This window comes from Coenobita brevimanus, chromosome 114, assembly GCF_032717465.1.
Source record: "Coenobita brevimanus isolate Jiangsu-jjx chromosome 114, ASM3271746v2, whole genome shotgun sequence".
NCBI lineage: Eukaryota > Metazoa > Arthropoda > Malacostraca > Decapoda > Coenobitidae > Coenobita > Coenobita brevimanus.
In genome coordinates, this window is record NC_137067.1 from 18,853,373 (window position 1) to 18,875,974 (window position 22,602).

A 22,602-nucleotide genomic window follows, 5' to 3' on the forward strand; every position below is an offset into this window, starting at 1 on the left:
GAGTAAATGAGTAGCGACGAGTAACTTGAGTGAAGATGAGTGAGTAAGATGAGTTGTGAATATGGGCTTGTTATTTGCCGCTTCGTCTTGACCTCTTCACTCCTGCGTCAGCGATGGAGGTTGGGGGGCGGTAGGAGAGAGTGTTGGGGTTTTAGTGCTTGTTGCTTTGTTCTTGCTTTTCCTTTACTTGTTTTGATTTTTATTCTTCTTGCTGATACTTGAAGTTGCGTGAAGAAGATTATAGAGTTGTCATGTAGACTTGTTATTTGTAGTTAATTGTAGAGCTTGTTGATCCTCACTCGTAACTCGTCGTTGCTACTGTATGCTCGAGGACTCGTAGATTCATAGACTCATAGGCTCGTAGACTCGTTCCTCCTATTGTATACTCGCTTGCTTGATCGTAGAATTGTAGTAATGTAGAATTAGCTGTAGAACTGGAGGTGACAGTTTAGCCTGCTTTTGTAGAAGTGATGTTTCATAGACGTAGAGTCGATCAATACTGCCACCATTTTATGTTAGAGCTTCATAGCCACCTAAATATATATATATATATATATATATATATATATATATATATATATATATATATATATATATAACTCTTTAATGTTGTAAGAGGTGAGTCTTGAGTTTTGGTTAGTGTTATTTTGGTAATTGAAGAGCAGGAGGAGTTAAAGATGAATACAGGGAGTTGATCTTGATTTATTAGCTTCAAAGAAAAGTCTAAGTTGAGCAGCGTATGTATTATACAGGGACTTAGTATAGTTACTAAGTCTACTCAGACCCCTCTTCGTATTCACTCTCTCCACTACCTACCGGTTCTATAGCCAGTCCACTTCTGAGCTCAGATTCCTACATTCTCGTGTAGCAGGGTCCGTGTCACGTGTGGTATACTGTTGTTGAAATGTTCTAGAAGCCTGTGTGTGTGTATGTGTGTGTATGGTCACGAGGTGCTGTTCGTGGGCTATTTTGCTGGTGAGAGGCATTCTGGAGAGGTGCTAACGTCATTTCCTTTTGGACCTCTAGACCATATATGTATGTTGCTAGCTATTATGTATTAAGACATTTTAGAGTCCTGACAGACCCACCCCTGAATCCCATCTCATTTATGTTTCTTCCCAGAATTGTGCCAAGTCTTTTCTTCGTCTGTTAGAAATATATTCATTTGCACTAAATATTCTGAACTCTCCAACACAAATTCTTCCTGCCCCCTCTGGCACCTTGTCAAAAACCTTTCTAACAACTTTACCTCATCATCCTTCCCTTATCTTTTCCACTTTGATGGCTCTGTAGCTATATCTACTACTGATAAAGCAGAACTTCTAGCTCATTCTGTGTCCTCCAATTCCACCTATTGGACAATTCTGGTGCTGTTCCTCCATCACTTCCCCCTCCATCACTTCCCCCTCTGACTTCCTCATGACTTACATTAAAGTTTCTTCAGTTGATATATTTTCAGCCATCACTGGCCTCAATAATAAAAAGGCATATAGCCCTGATGGAGTCCGTCCTGTTGTCCTCAAGAATTGTGCCCTGTGCCCCTGTCTAGGTAAACTCTTACGACTTTGTTAACTTAGCCTATACCTTTCCATCCTACTGGAAGTTTACTGTCATTCAGCCTGTCCCAAAGAAGTGCTACCATTCCCATCCATTTAACCATTGCCCAATTGCTTTATCGTCCTGTGTTTCGAAAGTTTTTGAGTCTTCCTAAAAAAAAAAAAAAAAAAAAAAAAAAAAAAAAATCAAGCACCTTTCCTATCACAGCCTTCTTTCAGATCGTCAGTATTAGTTCTGCCAGGGAAGTGGAGTTCTCACCTACCTTTCAGACTCTTGGTTATCCTCCTTTCGAGACTTTGGCGAATGCTTTGTCATTGCACTTGACATCTCAAAGGCTTCGATCTAGTCTGGAATAAATCTTTAATTTTCAAACTGCCCTCTTACAGTTTCTATCCTTCTGTCTGTGCCTTCATTTTTAGCTTCCTTTCTGGTCGTTCTATAGCTGCTGTTGTAGATAGCCACTGTTCTTCTCCTAGAGCTATCAATGGGGGTGTTCCTCAGGGATATGTCCTATCACGAACTCTCTTCCTTTTATTCATCATTGACCTTCTGAGCTGTACATCTAACCTTATCCACTCATATGCTGATGACTCTATCCCTCTCCTTTCCATTTGCTTCCCGCAGCGTCCATCTCAGGAGTTACTTCAACAAACAAGAAATGAGGCTGTGGCACACCCAATGTCTGACTTGGCCCATATCTATTACTGGGGTAAAAGTATACTTCTTGTTTTTAATACATCAAAAACTCAGTTCTTACATCATTCAACTCGACAAAATCTTTTGCAGGAGTATCCTCTAGTTTGTAACAATATCCAGCTCATTCCTGCATCACCTTTGAACATACTTGGGATTTAATTCTCTTGCAATTTATCTTGGAAAGAACATATTGCCTTTCCTGTAAAATCTGCTTCCAAGAGATTCGATGTACTGAGCTGACTCCCGTACCTTCTTTACCCCTACAGAGTTGTTGACTTTATGCACGGGATTTATTCGCCCCTATGTAGAGTGCAACTTTCAGGTGTGGGGACGCTCCCCACATAAAGCTCTTCTCAACAAGGTGGAATCAAAGGCTTTTCGTCATATTAACTTTCCTCCTCTTACTGCCTCCCTTCAACGTCTGTCTCTCTTCCGCACTGTTGCATCTTTATCTCTTTTGTATTTGCTACTTCAGTGGTCACTGTTCCTCTGAACTGTCTGCTAGCAACAAGCTCTCATCCCTTTTCTGTCCAACACTCTAATGCAAGAGTTAACTGTTACATCCAGTCCTTCATGTATGCAACAGGTCTTCTCTGGAACTCTCTCTCCGTCTGTATTTCCTGCTGCCTGTGATATCCAGTCTTTCAAACGCAGTGTGTCCAGGTATCTCGAAATGAAAGGATCTTGAATTTAGCTCTGTTATCTTGTTTTTGTTTTTGCTTGGAGGAAACAATCTTATGGGCTCCTGGCCTTTGGTTCATTCCTTCTTTTATTTAAAAAAAAAAGAAAAGGGCACAACTTTATCCTCACATTAAAAACCAATCGCCAGTAGTGAGATACATCATTTAATATGGATGTTCTGGTAAACGTGACCTACTTGATTTGAGCATGCTAAATAAGTATATGCAAAACTATCATGGATCTCTTAAACTGGGTCACTCAGTGCGGTGATTATGTAAGTGGACGCGATATGTGTAATTGGACGCGATGGTAATGACGATAGTAGTATTAGTAAGGGTGGTAATGAAAATGATGTCTATGGTAATGATCTTAGTGACAGTCAAATACTGCCAGTCTATTCTGCAGGATGAACCTGTCATTGCTAGGTGTGTCTAGACATTGCGATCCCCCGCTCCTCAACAGCTGACCGTCACCCAGGTCGTGCACGTATAGAAGGACCTGTTCGGATCTCTGTCAGCGCAGGAGTCTCGGTCACGACCTGTGTGTTACGGCCGTCCCTATAAGTATCGCAGTGTTGAATTACGACCTTTGATCTACGAGGCAGCAGGTCACGATATATTTAATTACGCTGACTCAAACTGCCACATCAGTATACCATTACTGATGCTTACCTTACGGCAGGGTATATCTGGCATCTGTAAACTATACTTAATTGCAGTTGGTCAGTCATAAATAATACAAGCTTAGTAGGAAGCTGGCGTGAGCAACACTGGTCGTGGATATAACTATATACTTTGACACATATGAAGGAAATATTATCAACATCCGTATATATCATCCCTACTGTTCTTTTAAAAGTGACTGACAACAGGCTCAGCAAGAAACTGAAATAAATATAATACGTTTACAAAGTAATTTTGTATAGTAAATCCTCCTTACATGTCACCTTTTTTTTTAGTACTGTTGTGCTCATAAGTCCACAGAAAATTATGGAAAAATATCTTATTAATGACGGCTGTATGTTAACCCAATTCGAAAATTGTGTTTCAATTGACTAAAATCGTCTGAGGATATCAACAACAAGCCAAGCTCATACATGATCGAAGTGAATGGTTTAAGGTATAACTAATGTTCAAAATAAATCGGTAAGAAAGAGACGCTGCGTATTCCAAAGCCCACAATATGCTGTGATGAGGGTAGAATACAGTAATCTGTGGTGGCTATGTTGCGGGTAATTCTTCACTGCTACGACGTAATTTCTATTAAGATTTTCCTTCTACCACACAGTTTAAATTAGGTCAGGATGAAGTCTCTGACAAAGAGATGACAAATGATTAGTTCTCTTCAGTACGATGATAACCATATTTGGCTTTTGTTATCTCCAAGCGATATTATTCAGCTTATGGAGGAAATCTCTCATAATCAAAAAGGTTACAGATATTCTCTATTAATCTCCTCGGCACAGTAATATACCATATTATGTTGCTGTCTCCAGGCGATTTTATTCAGCTTAGGGGAAAATTTTCGCAATGAAGGAATGACACACACACACACACACACACACACACACACACACACAGAATGAAAATACTAGAGATACTGATGGAAAGAACGAAATAAGGAAGGCTAAATAGGGAATAAAGTGAGGGAATCCAAGGAAAGAATTTTGCCAGCATACTGAGATGTGTATATAGTGGGGATACTACTGAGACAGAGCCACAGGCAGAGATAAAGGGAGTAAAACTAGACAGTTTTTGTACAACAATTTCAAATAATGATGGCCATTAAGGAGGGGTGTGAGAGAGCCCAAATTTTAAACATTGGATTAAACTGGGCAAGTGAATTGAAAGATGAAGGAAAAGTAGTGGGAAAAACAACAGCCTGGCCCAGGAAAGGTCAGCTCAGGTCAGGGTCAGGGGAGCAGTGAGAAGGGGCAAAATGGAGCCAGTCAGAGAAGATGCGTGGTGGTGAAAGGGAACGAGGGAAGGAATACGATTTTAATTATGTGATGTGGAAGTCATGTGTTGGGTTATTGAAGCTTAGCATTCCACCACCTGTCATTCTCCAGTCGTCTGCACATTCACTGTTGCGGGTACATAGCAGTATTACAAGTACTGTAACTAAAAGCCATAAGGACATATCCAGGTCGTATCAATTCTGCGTGCAATTGATTGTAGAACAGCGTAGTCTAGACTACAGCTCTCGTAGGTTCTAAGCAAATGCATAAAATTACAGTATTCCGATATAAGACCAAACTCTAACAGAATTTTATCGCCACTAGCGACCAACAAAAGAAGAGGTGAAACAGTGCTCCCGTTGGCAACGAACAACAATTCCAGCCCCATACACCGCCATTTCGGCACTGTGTCTGTCGTCCCTGGCAATCCCAGCAGTAATTACCTCCACCTAGCACAACCTCAGTAATAAAGAGGTTCGAGTAAACCTTCAAAGTTAACTAGAATACCCTCGTCCTAGCAGGATCATCGTCGTCCAAGCACTATATCTATTGTCCCCAGCAATCCCAGCAGCACCACCTAGCACACATACCCAGCCTGTGAATGGCTGCCTACAACTTCAACTCGGTTTACATCATCAGAGTTACCCAAGCCTGATCCTTGACAAACCATCTGTTAGGACGGTGAGAGGCGGCTTGTCTGCAGCATTAACATGCTAAGGCAGGCCATTTACCACTGAAATATAGTGGGTTGGAAGGAGTCATCTTGGAGGAATATTTCATAAATACAACGTTTAACCATTACTTAGGCCTGTTCAAACTGTTTTCTCCATCAGGAGTGGGAGCGTGGTGAGCACTGCTGGGAGAAGATATACTGACCAATTTATCTTCATAACAGCTGATATATGATTGTCTGTGTGCCCCTCGTCCCCCCCCCCCTCTCTCTCTCCTACAGGTGTTTATTATTACAAAGTGAATCCGTTTATTTCTATAATTTATTTATGGAATTTTCTGTAACTGTTTCTGTTTAGATTTTGTTGATTCTGTCTATGGAATTATTTCTTTTTGGAATGGTTATTTTATGGGATGATAATTTTTCTGGAATATTAAAATGTTTTGAAATACCACCAAATACCATAAACGTGATGGAGATCAGTGAAGCCACCTGATGCAACTAAGTTATTTTCGGTCAGCCATAGTTTGTCCAAAGCTGCCATATCTCCTCAATGAATGTTGGTCTGTAGAAAGAGGTTGACACTAGAATGCGATGCTGGTCATGAAAATGTGTTATGAACCTGATGTACAGTTGTAATATTTAATTCTGTTGTTGATCTTGAGGAAATCGCCCGGAAATGGACGAACATTTCTGTCAAGTTAAGGTGGACGACCTAAAAGAAAATTGTTGTTGACGCAGAACACAGCAGTTCAGACATACATCGTGGTAAAATGAACTGTGTATAGTGTTAACCTTGTTGGCCGTCACAGTGGGGTTGGTGAGGACTCAGAATATGGAGTTTACTGTCGCTGGCTGTCGTCTGTGGTAGTTTAGGCTGAGCACCAAACCTGCACCAGATTTCATAAAGCTTAACCTAGGTTTACGACAGGGAATTCTCGAAAGTAGATGGTTATTGTTAGAAGCTATTTTGTTTCGTTGTATGTTTTCACTGTGTTATTTATCAGCTTTGGTTGTGAAGTGTTTAGCGATACAGGCGTACAGAGGAAAGTATGAACAAGGAATCTGACACAAACCGTAAAAGTTTGTGAATACTTTCCCTGTACTGAATACTTCCCCTGGACTCCCTCTCACAGTTTATCTAAGCAACCTCCTGCAGCTGAAAGTAATGTACCCATCCTCCACTGCCTTTCATTCCCTTCACCCTTCACGTTCCCACCTGTCCACCAGCCTCTCCTCCCCCTCACATCTCATGGTTTCCCGCTTCCACCACCTATCCCCTCCCACATCTCCTCTCCTTCAACTTTTCGGGTCTCCACCTTCCATCACACTCTCCTCCCCCTCACTCCTCGTCTCCCCCCCATCATCATCTTTCCCTTTCCCCCCACCTTTCATACATGACCCTGACACAACTTTTCCCCACACTCTCTTCTTCCCCCTCACCCCTCATGTAGGACCCTCCCCCCCACCACCATCCCAACTCCCTCAACTCCTTTGGTACTCGCACAAGGCCTGTTCCCTCTGCTACCTTTATTCCTTCTCTGTCCCTTCTACCTCCTTCACCACCACTTTCCTTCACAGCGTGTGTTCCCTCACACGCCCTGCCTCCTCTATCACCCCTCCCTCTCCGTCATTTCTCATATACGCCCCATCAGAGTCTACACTCTTCACTTCTGTTTCTTGCTCTTCCACGCCTTCATTCCCCTTTCACCTGTCATGTATGCTTCCACATAGCCTTCCCTTCCATCACCTTACCACCTCCTTCATCATCCCTCCCTTCTCCTCAATCCCCTCACTTCCCCTCCACCACCCTCTTTTTCTCCCCTTCACTTCCCTCTTCTTCTCACCAGTCATACGTCTACACACGGCCTGCCCCTTTGTACACGTATTCCCTCTCTCTCCATATGTATCTCCAGCTCTACCGTGCCCTTCATCACCCCTCCATCCCTCACACTCAGATATTCCCTCGCATTCCCTCACCACATTTTTCTTTCCCCCTTTCAACTCTTATAAATGTTACCTTCAACACAGTCTCTTCTCCTTCACCCCGTGTAAGGGGGAAACCCGGCAGTGCATAGGTAAGTATGTTCAACTTGCAACCCAAGGAACTCAAGTGCGACTCTTGGGCCGGTCAGACTGGTGGACGCAGTTTGTTTCTCCCTTGTCCTTGTTCGCCCGGCAGTACAGTTGGAGACCTGGATGTTAACTGACTACTACTGGTTATATTCAAGGAGAAGATTGTGATTTGACATTTACTGAGTGTGTACCTTAATGACCCTCGTGCAGTTGATAGGCAGAGATCCAATTCTCTCCTCCTTCTGCTCCTCCTCCTCGTCCTCCACCTCTTCCATACATGACCCCACCACAGTCTACATGTCTCCCTCCTGTTCCACCCACTGGTACAGCACAACACGCTCGAGTCAGTCCCTTTAGCCTGAGTCTCACACCCACCCACCCTGCCACTCAGCAACGCCACCCCCTCCCCCCTTTACCGTTCTCCCTGAGCTCTTTGTGAGGCTACTTTTTTGCCATCTCACCATCCCACACCACCATCACCGACCTTATCTGATCCATCACCAAGATGATGGTAATGGATAGTTGTTTCATTTTTTTATTTCTATTTATTTTTTTTAATCCTCCACACTGTTCTATCTGTTGACTTGTATTTTCTCTTTCTGAGATATAAGATTATAAAACTTCATATTTTCATATCACACATCACGTTGGGCATTGAATTAGTCTCCCAATGCTATACCCACTATACTTCCTCAGCCTTAACTTGGCGGACATTTTCGTCCTTTTGGGGTTGATTTCATGTCGTTCAGTCGCAAAATAAGACAATACTATGGCTCTACATCCCTTCCATAGCATTTGACTGTTATCGTATTCCAGTTTTAATTACTTGTTACAACTTAGCATTTAAGATGAGGAGATAGCAGTTTTGGGCCAGGTTAATGTGGACAGAGTATTGGCATCGAATTAGTGTTCCTCCACGTAGAAATAAAATGTGTTGGCTGTGTCGCCTGATCCTTCAAAATTCCTTCCACTAGGTAGAGGGTAATGCTGTGCCCACTGACCATTCAACGATTATCATTCCTCTATGAGATGTTATGCCGTAATGTAGTGGCCGTCGGAAATTTTGCTGCAATTCATCCTCAGCGATATATTTGTTATCTTACACCTTAATATTCTTGTGTATGTCCTTGGGGCAAATTAATGCGGTGTTATAAGTTATAAACAACATGCACATTCGTATGGGCAGAGTCCAGCAGATACCAGTACAGTTTTATTTTGTGTGTATGCATCTTTCATTTGAACATTTTACACACACACACACACACACACACACACGCACATATGAGTTTCATTACTGATGTTACTTAATAGTTTTACGTGGGAGTAAGATTTGGGATAATGATGATGATAGGTAGGTACTGTAACTGGCTTAGTCCTAATACTACCCAACTCATTTCTTCGTGTTACAACTAGATTGTTTATTCTTGCCAGCTTGAGATAAATTCATTTAGCTTAGGAGCGACCGATGTCGCATATAGTGAGGGTTGAAAGAGATTTGACGAAATTTCTTAATTTTTTTACTATGGCTTTTGCCAGCCGATTATATTCAGCTGTGGAGTGGCCTGTGGTTGTCTTAAAGTTAGAAATAGTCTCCTATCCTACAGCAATAACAGAATACCTTATTATTACTATTGCCAAGTGATAAATGAAGATCTTCACTGACTTTCTGATGACTATAAATCTTTAAGTGCTTTATACTTGCTGTCTCCAGACGATTACATTACATCGTCTTACTAGAGTTAACATCGTGTCCATTAACTTGATCTGAACACGATGATCTAAACACGTCAAGTCACTGTACGATGCACTAATACATAAATATTTAGGAATTATGAGAACACAAACCAACTGTGGCAGATTAGGTGGATATCCTGCTAACAAATGCCACATAAACTTCAGTATAACGAGGATGTCAGACGAGTGTATAAGTTGGTACTGGACATATAATAAACGTCGGTCCATCGTGAATATCAGTGTGTTGTGGCTGATATTATTAGCTTTAGGTCTGGTTGTTTTTATATATAATAAAACATCCCAAACATAAGATGGCAAATTAAAATGTTCAAAAATACGATATTGACACTGTCCAGGAAAAGCTGCATAATTTCCAATTAAATATGTTTATGAGTGACTGGTTGCTCTTTATACGTAACATGAATATTGTCTTTTCTGATTACTTCATTACTTAGACCACATGTTTTGAATCTTATATATAATGTTAGTAGCATTATTTCAACAAAACAAAACAATACACACCATGAACAGTAAAACAGTGGGAAGGAAAGTATAAATAATAGACAGATATTGCATAGTTTTCTATTCAGCCCCTTCATTACGATAATATTTTTCCTTCATACCCGACATTAATATTTACCCCTTCACTACGACGATTTTTTTATTTAACCCCAGTACCACCAGATGATTTTATTCACCGATTATTGTTCATCTGTAGTGTGAAAGGAGTTGGGGTTACCGTATAGCTAACCTTTCCTGTTTGACAAGCCTCTCTTAAGCTAAATAATGCCGTATGGAAATAATAAGACTGGAATAAATACGTCATTGGATTGAAGGATCAGCCCAAGAGAGATCACTGGAACTGCAGACGCTCGGTACAGCCTTCATTAACCCCTTCCCTACAAGAGGTGTCCCCTAATCGTTCGCAGGTAACGAAAATAAAGCAACAAAAGACGTCAGCGGACAACCTGGGCTTATAAACTTCTCTTGCCAAGTATACAACTTTTTATTTTATTGGCAACATCTTTATTTCTTGGATCCAGTACTTAAGTAAGAGCGACAGATGATGTACTCAGTTACCACTCTGGCTACACTGGACACATCTATCTCTATGGCACTCCATTAATCCTACCATATCAGCTACGTATATGGGGTCTGGCATGACAGGTTGATGAAGTGATGAAGAGATTAGTGATGAAGTCCGTGAAGGAGTGACCAAGTGGTGTGTCTGTTGCTGATCTGACTCCCTAATGAGTCGTATTGTCCTTACCATAGAAACTTCCTGGCATCCCTTTCTTAACTTTTGACTTTTATACATTACACCTTTACATTGTCTTGAGTGTCATATATATCCTTTTCATACTGACATAGTTTATGTCACTGACACACAAGAGGATCTTAAGATGTAAGAAGCAAAGCATATCACTGAGGCAAAGGTGTTGCGGAATCTGACCTGCCAAGAATATGGTCCTGTGCCTGATCATCGGCGGATGTGCCATAAGTAGTTAACTATCTGACGTATACTGTACACTTTTTGTAAATGACATTATCAAAACATCAAGTACGTGGGTCGCTCTGAAGATTAACACAAACATACCTTCATATATCGCCACTTGGGTACTAAAAGCCAGCTTCCATATTGCCTACGTAAATAAGGTTGTCTCGGTGTTGATCGGTGTGATAGTATTATCGGAGATATATATGTTTATGACATGTTGCTGAGTCTTGTGAAACATCTGTTATGATTGTTTTAACGAAATTCATCTCCACAAAATATTCCCTACCCCAGGCAGGGATCAGTCTTTGGTTCCTTTGAACCGCAGTGGAGCACTGTACCACATGGCCAGTAATCAAGGACCAGGTATAGTGTGTGAGGTGGGTGGTAGGCTGTCTAGTCAGGCGCGTGGGGACTGAGTGGATGTTGGGGAAATGATTACTAAGCCCTTGGTAGTTGAATTAACCAAGTTTCTGGTGAGCTATGTAAGATGGGTGGTATGCGGTGGTCAGGTGTGTCATAGTTGGGTGGATGTTTGGGAACTGGGTTTATTGGGCATTATGTGAAGTTTATTTAAGCATTTGATGTTTGCCGTAACCAAAAAATCTGGTGACACAGTGAGATGTTTGGGTATACGGTAACCAAAAAAATCTGGTGACACAGTGAAATGTTTGGGCATACAGTAACCAAAAAATCTGGTGACACAGTGAGATGTCTGGGTATACTGTGACCTGGTGCGTGGGTGTTGGGGGGGATGTTTGAAAATCACTGAATAAGCATTTACCTGAGATCAGGATGAGTATTTCGTTGGAGTATATGACCGTCAGTTTCTGATATCTTGTGAGCGTCAGTGATTATCCCCTTCTACACGATTTTTCAAAAATCACAGATCAATTCATTTTGGGAAGAAACTTTCATGGTTAAGGGATTCCTGGCGTCATCATACTGAAGGGGCTGACATATTTTATTAGCATCTCACTACCTCCAGGCGATTTTATTAAACGTCGGGGGAAAAAAATCATAATAAAGGAGTAAGAAACGCCATAAAAGATTTCACCTAGGCTTAATAAATTCATCAGATTGTAGCCAGGGAAGACAATTAGAACGTCCTCTGGTTGACTGAGTGAAACGTGGAGGAGTAGGGGAAGATATTCAGAGTGAGTTACAGGTTTTGTCAAACAGGCTTTATGTGAATGTCGAGTTGGTGTTGCTTTGGTGGTAAGTGGTTAGGTGTCAGGCGTATGACTGTGTTGGAAGATTGAATGGTGAAAAATTTAAAAGTTCAGGAGAAGCATCTGGATGACAAAAGTAAATTTAGCTTGTACTGAGATTAGTTAGAACACGTGGATGAATAAAAGAAGTACATTTAATTTCTATGAAGATGAAGGGGGGGGGCGGTCAGGTAAATGAATGGATGATATTCAGTTTGTATAAAAGTAGGAGTTGTCCAACGGATTAATGACAGAAGGAAAATCTGGGAGAATTATTGAGCTAGCAAAAAGAGCTGGTTGTTGAGAATGTTTAACAAAGTCAAAGAAATGGAGAAAATACTAACCGAACCCACTAGGCAGACAAATCGGGCGAGTTCCAGGAGAAAAATGTCTTTATAGGGTGGTGCAACCTGTTAAGAGTTGGATGTTCAAACGGAAGGGAGAGTGACTTAAGACGAAGCATTTCCAAGCTGTACCATGTAAAGACAGGCGGGATATCAAGCCGGTGTGAGGTGTCCTGTGATAACAGATGTCATGCGTGACCTTCATTCGTGTGTCCTGCATGACCATCACTCCAATACACCAACACGAACACCATATTTGAGAAAGTGTGCCCGCACACTCATTATCTCCTTCCTCCAAACTATTTGTGGATGCCGATATTTGTGTCCTCACTGACGTCGTACTCTGTAGGAATGTTTACATTCTGCATGATTGTTTTCTTCAATATCCAAGAGATTGTTCACAAGGAATTCGTCCCACCCAGTCAGTCTGTTAGCGGAAAGTTTTACTGTGAAGTTTTGCGGTGTCTGAGGGAGAACATCCGCCGCAAACGCCCAGAACAGTGGAAGAACAAGGACTGGTTCATGCATCATGACAACCGATTGTTGTCCGGCAGTTCCTGGCTTCCACTAACACGGTAGTCATTCCCCCCCCCCCCCATTCGCCTGACCTTGCCCCCTGCGACTTTTTCCTGTTTCCCAAGCTGAAATTAGACTGAAAGGGCGTCGATTTGACTCGATTGAGGAGATCCAGAGAGAATCACAGGATGTGCTCAAGACCATCACACTTGAAGCCTTCCAGGGATGCATGGACTCTTGGAAAAAAAGCTGGGACCACTGTATACATGCCCAAGGGGACTACTTCGAAGGTGACAGTGAGAACTAAGAGGTCAGGTAACTTACTTTCCTACAATAATCAAATTACTGAAACTCTTGGGTAGCACCTCGAGAGAGAGAGAGAGAGAGAGAGAGAGAGAGAGAGAGAGAGAGAGAGAGAGAGAGTTGGCATGAGTATTATAATGTATGGTCGGATGTGTTTGGATGTTGATTCCATATTGATGCAGGGGATGGTGTGTCGTGGGAAGATGGGTTGTTATTGAATGACAAAAGCATATGGTCATTATATTAAGGTTACCTCTGACGGGATACGATGTCAGGCAGTATATGGCAAGTTAGATTCTTGGTTGCATAGGAGACTTTATAGTACCTCTTCCCTTGTGAATAAGTGTGCTTGTTACACCTTGATAATGTCCTGCTGGTTATTTACGCCTTGATTAGCGACTTCGTTTGCATCACTCGGCTGACGAACAAGGAATACTGACATGTAATCAGAAAACATCGCAGAGGAGAAGTTTTACGAAGTCTCCCAGTCTTAAATATATCTGTATGTACAGTAACATATATAGTAATTTCCTTTTCGTTATTGTTTTTTTTATGCTAGGAAGAAGGAACCAAAGGCCACGAGCCGGCAATAACCGTTCCCTCCAAGAGGAAAACAAAATACAAGAGAGAGCCAAATTCAAGATCCGATCATTTCGAGATGCCTGGACACACTGCGTTTGAAAGACTGGAGATCATAGCTAGCAGGAAATACAGACAGAGGGAGACAGTTCCAGAGTTGACCTGTTTCATAAATGAAGGACTGGGAGTAACGGTTAACTCTTGCATTAGAGAGTTGGATAGAAAAATGATGAGAGTTTGCTGCTATAGTAGGACTCGCCTACGTTTGCGGCTGTGGTGTGGCCCGCACCTGTGTACAGTGTTGCCACGTTTTCTATACCGTTATCTCTCTCTCTCTCTCTCTCTCTCTCTCTCTCTCTCTCTCTCTCTCTCTCTCTCTCTCTCTTTCTCCTGGCGGGAAATGTGAGCCACCCTGAGTACTTTTGATTCTTTTATAAGTTATTTATAATTGTGCTTTCATTTGTTAATTTGGTTTTGTTATATTTAGTGATGCTGACAATGCATTCAATGCATGCCCCTCTCCTGCCTCTCTCTCTCTCTCTCTCTCTCGCTCTGTCACCGACTGGGTGTGGAAGTGTTGCCGCTCGCGAGTGAATAATGTTTTTTTTTTTTTTTTTTTTTTTTACTTCGGTATTGGCATATGCCTACTATTTTGTCCTACATATTAGCTTATGATTATAAATGTGATTATTCCTCGTCCTTAAAATTATGGTAAAAGCCGGTAAATGTGAGCATTTTTCCCTAGCAACAACTGTACAAGCTATGGTTGGGTCTACGGAGGTACGTACTCTACCGTAGGCCAGACTGGGTAAGTGTTGCCACTCACAAGAATTACATGAATTATTTCTTTTACTTTGGATATTGGCATATTTCTTCTTTTTTCAGGCTCATTATCTTATATCCATAACTGTGATATTATTACCCACCCTAAAACTACGCTAAAAACCATTAAAAGTGACTACAATTTCTATTAGCAACACTGTACAATATGTATGCCATGTTTCTGTGTTACTGTATAAATATTTTATGCATAATAAGATTACTGTTGATTCATCCACCAAAATACACAAGTGTAAGTTTTATTCATCTGAATTTATCGATTTTGTGATGCCTTGTACATAAATAGCTTCCGTTTCACATCGCAAGTTGGGGAAACGTGGCACCATTGTACACAGGTGCGGGCCACACCACAGCCGCAAACGTGCGCGAGTCCTACTATAGACAGGTGCTACGCTCCCGTCGTAGAGGTGGAGGGATGCAAGCAGACAGTTCAGAGGAGCAGTGACCATGGAAGTAGCGATAGAAAAGAGATAAATATGCAACAGTGCGGGGAAGAGACAGAAGTTGAAGGGAGCCAGTAAGAGGAAGAGAGTTAATAAGACGATAAGCCTTCGACTCCACCCAATTCTAAAGAGCTGTATGTGGGGAGCCTCCCCACACATGAGAGTTGTAATCTACATAGGAGAGGATAAAATCCGTGTGTAGAGTCAACAATTGTGCAAGGGTAAAGAAGGAACGGAGTCGGCTTATCACACCTAAGCTCTTGGAAGCAGATATACAAGAGATGTAATATGATCTATCCAAGATAAGTCCCGAGTGAATGAAACCCCAAGCATGTTCAAGGATGATGCAGGATTAAGCTGAATATTATTAAACATTAGTGGGTACACCTGTAGAAGATTTTGTCGGGTTGATAGGTGTAAGAACTGAGTTTTTGATGTATTAAAAACAACAAGATTAATTTTAGTCCAGTCAGAGATACGAGCCACGTCAGACATTAGGTGTGCCATAGCCTCATCTCTTGTTTGTTGAAGTAACTGCTGAGATGGAAAGACAAGGAAAGTAGTGCTAAATTTAATACCTGGCGGCCGCAGAAGTAAAATAGCTAAGATTCTCATTGTCGTCGGAGGGTTAAAGCGAACCACGTGTGGTGAATGCCAACATCATACTCATACAGATGCACACAAACAGACACACGTCATCCACATCCGCGTCCATCATCCACAAATACACAGGGAACAAGTAGTACACACACATAAACAGACACACGTCATCCACATCCGCATCCATCATCCACAAATACACAGGCAACAAGTAGTACACACACATAAACAGACACACGTCATCCACATCCGCATCCATCATCCACAAATACACAGGCAACAAGTAGTACACACACATAAACAGACACACGTCATCCACATCCCCATCCATCATCCACAAATACACAGGCAACAAGTAGTACACACACATAAACAGACACACGTCATCCACATCCATCATCCACAAATACACAGGCAACAAGTAGTACACACACATTACCTGCCAGCCTTTCCAGTGCCACCAGAACCACAAGGAAGATTAATAATGTGGAAACTGCCTGTTTGCTGCACAGGGTAATGAATTTGCACAAGGGGGACCGCATATGGACAGTGGGGTTTGGTGAGGGAGAGAGTGGCCGGGTAGAGGAGATTCACTCACGAACGTTAAATAGCCATGAGATGCACAAAGAGCGATGGACGGGTGGGAGTGGAGTGGGGGCCAGGTGGTTGTGTATAAGGTCACGGTTATTATAGAAAATTGTTTGTAAAAATATACTTTGCCATATGTTGAAGATGTTGGGATATGTGTCCAAGTGCCAGGTGACGTGCGGCCAGCTATCATGTCACTGTTGCTGTTTTGGTGGTGGACTGCCGGACTTCAGAAGTGGCATCCTAGCCTTTGTCTTGAGTCCTATGTATAATCTCACACACACACACACACACACACACACACACACACACACACACACACACATTTAGTACAATGACGTATTTTTAGCAGTGTTTTTGTTGGCTCCATTTAATTATTTATGAAGATAATTCACGACCTAGAGGTTCTATTAAGGCCTTCAGTACGAGGGTACCGTCCTAAGTTAAATAAGTAATGGCGTCATTGGCCTGAAAAGGATATGATGATACCTGCCAACTCTGACCATGGCACCAGGATGAGCTATTATGTCTCTTAATTAGCACAGCATTCATTAACTGGATCGAGTCTGCATGTGGTGTCAGTGGTTGGGGCTTGAAGGGGAAGGTAATGATACAGGCCCATAATTGTCGCTCTGTTGCCGGGTTGGCCACTTTGTCATCTGAGAGGTTTTAGACCAGGTTAGGTTAGATTGTTAGGGCTTGATTAGGTTCGGTTTGTTTATGTTAGTTTGTCACGGTTTTGTTAAGTTAGCCCTTCGTATGCCAGGTGGGGTCAGATGGACCCCAACACATTTTTAAAATGATGCCATGTAGCCCCTTACTGTTTTAGGGATATGGCGAACCATGACTTTGTTTGTTATGGCCGATTGTATAAGCACAGAAGTTTTTAGTGAAAAAGCTCTTTTAGTTCAAGAGTTTGGAGGGCGCCAAGTTCAAGGGGGGTAGTCCAGTACCCCACCTAGAATTCCGTGTAACACTTTTTTTTTTTTTTTTTTTCAAATTCTTGATATTATTCACCATGTCACTGAATGGTGAGATGTTCTACAGTCTGCGGTGGAGAATCGTACAAGATCCTCCCGTTTCTGATGCTGTTGATGACATATTAGTTGGTTTTACTGAATGTTTACCAAATTTGTAATCATTCAAGGGTTTTTCTGAATATAATGTAAATGCCAACCTTTTCCTGAACATACAGTAATGTCAGTCTAGTTTACTTCATTTGTAAATCATTCAGGGGTTTTCTGAATATAAATGCCAATTCTGTCTATTTTCTGAACATCGATTCTACCTAATTTATCGAGTAATTTAATTGTCATGATTTTTTTCTATGGTGTTATAACTGATTATACATTTATTTAAATATGAGCATGCTGAATGAATAAGAATGATGTAACCTAAAAATACAAGCCACATTATTCATTACATGTGCAAACTTCAATACATTTGAACTCATAAAAATCTTACTAGAAAAAAAAAAAAAAAAAAAAGGCTCTACAGTGGATTGGCTGCACGTCCCGTGTCCTGGGCAACATATGTACAAAGTTTAGTAATTGTAACTTTGTGCATATGACAGAAATCCACCAATTAGGTTGGGGTCTCTCAAGACCCCACATGGCGTTCCGGGTTACGAATTTTCAATTAGTGTACGAAGGGTTAGGTTAGCTATGGTTTGGCTTTGTTAGATTAGGTAATGTTACTGAGCTACGAAAAACAATGACTGATGAAAAGGTACGTCGTGGTACGTACAGTAAAATGGACCATCAGTGTAATGTAAGAGACAGCAGAAGTAAGGGCAGCAGCAATTACTCATCTGCCAAAACTGTGTATTTATATGCATACCATGTGTCTCTGGTACGGTGAAAGACTAATATATCTCAGTATATATTTACCCTCCGGCGAAACTGAATATTCTGGCGGCAATTGTTATGTCTATCGACGCCGATGCTCTTTCTTTTACGCCACCTTGAACTGAAGCTAAGCAATTATGAAGAAGATATAGCAACTATCTTGCATACGACAAAGTTCTTCTAGTCCTTTGACAGCAAAAATCATATATTTTTCTCTTATTCTGTTAAAAGATACAAGAGAGATTCAGCTCAGAGAAGACTACCTCATCAGAAAGGTTACCAAATATCTTGGTCAACGTTCTGGGCGGGAATTAATCCAGCACTTGTTTGTAATTTACCTTAAAAGATGGCAGCACTAGTTTAAAAGAAAAAAAAAATCACTGAAAAATCGGAAATATATATCAATATATTTTTAATGGCGCTGTTGTCAATAATATTTTCACACATTTGGGGTTCCAACCAAGTGAAGCAAGATTCTATCCCTTTCAATCAGCTTGAATATTACTCGTTATTTTAGCAAGATCTCATCAGGTTTTTGTCCCGGTTTTAAGACAGTATGAAGAAGAATATTCTTGCTGTCACCATACGATTGAAATAAACTTTGGAGTGTTCTATCCTCGATTAAGGACTGAAAACGGTCTCTGCTAACCCTCAGACGGTGATGGAAAGGTGAGTGGCTACATTTCTGTTATCTCCAGACGTTTTCATTTCATATATTTTTCATTTTTTCCTCTCAGAAGAGAAAAAATTGTTTCCACGAAGCGTCTTATCGACATTCTCGATATAATGGTATGAAAGTAAAGTGGCTTGTTTTTTTGAGAGAAGTGTCGTGGTGAAGTAAGGAGGGCTATGCGATACAAAATTGGTGAGGCTTGAAGAATAGACTGTGGCATCAAAAGGTGTTTAATTTGACGGTAATAGCATCAGATTCGCCACTGACAAGGTGGAAGTTTGGTGTGCTGTGCTTTGACCAAAGTATATTGACAGCAAAGTATTTTTTATTTGTATCCTTTGAGTTTGGGCGTGAGGTGTGACCGCAGTGAGGATGTTTGGTGAGGTGTGGTGTAGTGTGGCAGAGTGAGATGGGCTCAGAATTTCTTGGAACAATAATATTAACCTTTGTAGATATGTATGGAACGTTTGACATTTATGGTTGCGTCATCTCTCGTATTTGGTTGAGGTTGCATTTTGTCTTTTTTTTTTTTTTTTTTTCTAGTTCACAAAAAAATATTAAATTCACCTTAAGTGTGGGTCACAGGACCAAAGTTAACACTGTCACCATTAATCTTCTGGTGTTCAGAACACCTCTGGTATTCTGTTCCGGCAATTACCAGGCGACTTTATTCGGATGAGACTTTGTCATAGGAAACAGTCATGAAACACTATAGTCTGACCACTCAGAAAATATTGTTTCGGGTCATTTGGCTAGATACACAGTGACTTAGAGGAGTTCATAACTGTTCTTATAAATATGAGTGCGAACCCAGCCCGCTGTACCATGGACTAATGGCCTCAAACGTACAGTCAGGGACAATGTTCGCCTACTATTCCAGTGCGTCCATTTCACACTCAGGCCGTGTTCCTCACTTTCTTCTCTGCCTCATCATATCAAAAAGAATCATACAAGAACCTCCTTTAGCTGGGGAATATTAGCCAGTAAAGAAGAGTGGGAAACAGAGAAGGTAAAATATTAGGCTAACTTTTGCCCTGGACTATACCTGTGATGATCAGTGAGGTCTAAATTAGATCTACGCCAGACAAGTCAGTGTCCGCACCATCTCACATCCTGAACTGATAACCATGAAGCGGCTAATTACGAGCGACAGCGATTGGGAGGGCAGGGAGGAGAGAGGTATTGTGAGGGAAAGGCGATATTGGAGATAGAATAGCAAGGATGGACGGAAGGGGTATTGATGGCAGGAGGAAAAAGAGTAAGATTGAAAGAGGTGATGAAGTGGGACGAGAGGAAGGCTATCAAAAGGAATTTCCTAAAAAGGAAGAAGGCAACAGCGAAAAAATGAAGGGAGACAAAGTCGGTCATATAGGATGGAAAATACAGGTAAGGGTCAGACAATGATGGGAGGAGGAAAGAATGGCAAGATGGAAGGAACTGATGAAGCTGGAGAAAGAAAATTGTAAGGCGATTGCTTAACCCTCTAACTGCTATGATTTATTTCGACTGAACAAAATCGTCTAGTGTTGGCCTAAGTAAAATATTTCAGTGTTCTAGTAGCAGAGAAGGGGTTATTTAAGATTTTATTTTTTTTTAAGCTTATGACTTAAAGTATATCAGTCGGTTCAACAAAATCTTCTGAGGTTAGCCAAAATATATTGCCCAAGGGCACCTATTTCAGTAAAAGTGTTAATAGAAAGAAGGCAATGTGGGACAGGTAGTGATGATAGGAAATGGAGGTAAAATACAGGTATAGGAATTAGACAATGCTCTGTCTATTCGTCTATTTACCCATAGCCAGAAGTCATAAACCCATAAGGGGTGACCGCTTGTTTTTGAGTTGTTTTACGGGAAGGGGCACTAACCCTCCGCCAATGCACTTCTTAACACGTGGTGAACACGTATGAGTTGGTAACATTGTTACCACACAGCTTTGTAAATGATTTCCTGGCTTATAGGAAACCATCACACTCGTCACTCAGTGTAAAGCCACCTGAGAAGGAATGAATAATAATAAAAGTGACAGAAAAGATGGGAGAAATAGGGAGAGAGGAGGGCAGACACAGAAAGAAAATGATAAGAGTAAAGGAAGAAGTAGGTAGCACTACATCAAGCGAGTGGATGATTGTGAAAAATAAGAAGAGAGGAGGGCAGACAGAAAGAGAATGATGAAGGAGAAGGAAGAAGTAGGCAGCACTTCATAAAGTATGTGGATGATGGTTGATATCACCTACCACTAAAAGCAATGATGAGAAGAGAAACACGAAGTAATATGAAAGGAAGTTAAAGAGAAAGAATACCAGTGTCAAAAGATAGCTACTGGCAAGGAAGAAAGCAATACAGAAAATACCATGAGGGGCTGGTGGTGAAGGTGATGAAGGGAAGATGCAGATGGAGGTGAGGGGGGCAGTGGATGCAGTGAGAAGGGTTGGTGTAAGTTGGAATGGTGAACCTGAATAGGGATATCTTGTACACACACACACACACACACACACACACACACACACACGGTGGAGGGAAGTGCGGTGACGGACACCTCACTGTCGTTTCAAGAAGGTACGTCCTGAAGGCTGAACAAGTTTATTCCTTAATTACAGAAGTCCAATAACATGACAGGAAAGCACACAGAGAGACAGACACACACACAGGGAGCATGTGTGCGTTTGTATGCGTGTGTGTGAGTGCGCGCGCGCGTGTACTTTCGTGCGTGCGCGAGCCAGAGATAACTAAGACACGGACCAGGAGACGATATATCGGACAAAGAGGGGCGGACGCAGACAAATGGGCCGAAAAAAAAAAGAAAAAAAAAAAAAAAAAAAAAGACCACAAAATGGATCTTTTTATGACGGCCTGTTGATTGCACCGCCGACAACCCGGACACTCCACTTGTTAAGTTAGAGAGAGAGAGAGAGAGCAAAGGAAGAATGAGGGGTCTGATTAAGAGCGTATGGGAGAAGTAATTGAGAGAAGGCGGGAGGAAACCATGAACGGGACGATATGCCAGGGTGCTGGAGTGCAGTATGGGTGGAGTGATGTTATGGGAAGAGGAGGGAGTCGTTACTGAGTAGGGTACACGAGAAAGTAACACCTAGAGGCCATAAAGATGAGCCCACCCCTCACAGGATGAGCGTCGGACAATAGGCGTCAGACAATAGATAGGCACACAAATGGACAAACAGACAAATTCGCAGAGAAAGGGAGAGAGTGTGAGGCCTCAGAGCTGTTCCCTTACCACTGGCCGTGTGGGTGGCAGCGCTTTGATCGTGAACAGCCGACCATGACAGAACTGAGCAACTGCGCATGCCCCGTGACTGGCCAGTACGTGTAGGGTGCCTACTGGCCATTGTGAACTGTTGGTGCAGAAAACAAACTACTATTACGGTAACCTCCACCAACTTAGTTGGACGTGCGTGTTTGTTTGTGTACAAAATATCTCCAAAAAATTATCGGATTTCGTTGAAAGCTTGTGATTATGTGGGCAATAGGTCAAGCAAGAGTTGATTAGATTTAAGATGGATCTGGCTTCTGATGCCGGAGTGAATATAGATTTTATTATCGTTGATAGAGGTATACGCTCTCTGATATTGTGTAGCAGGGCAGACTAAGACCGTAGAATTAACTGTGTGAGATCGTAAATGTATTCGTTTGGTATGAAAGGGAAACTACAGCAGTAAATCATAAATTTTATTGGCGTTGGCGGAGCTGTGCGTTCTGGATGCTTTCTAGTTTACTTTGTATTTCCTGCTGTCGTCAGGAGGTTTTGTTTGACATAAGAAGTGTCTCGTATCACTA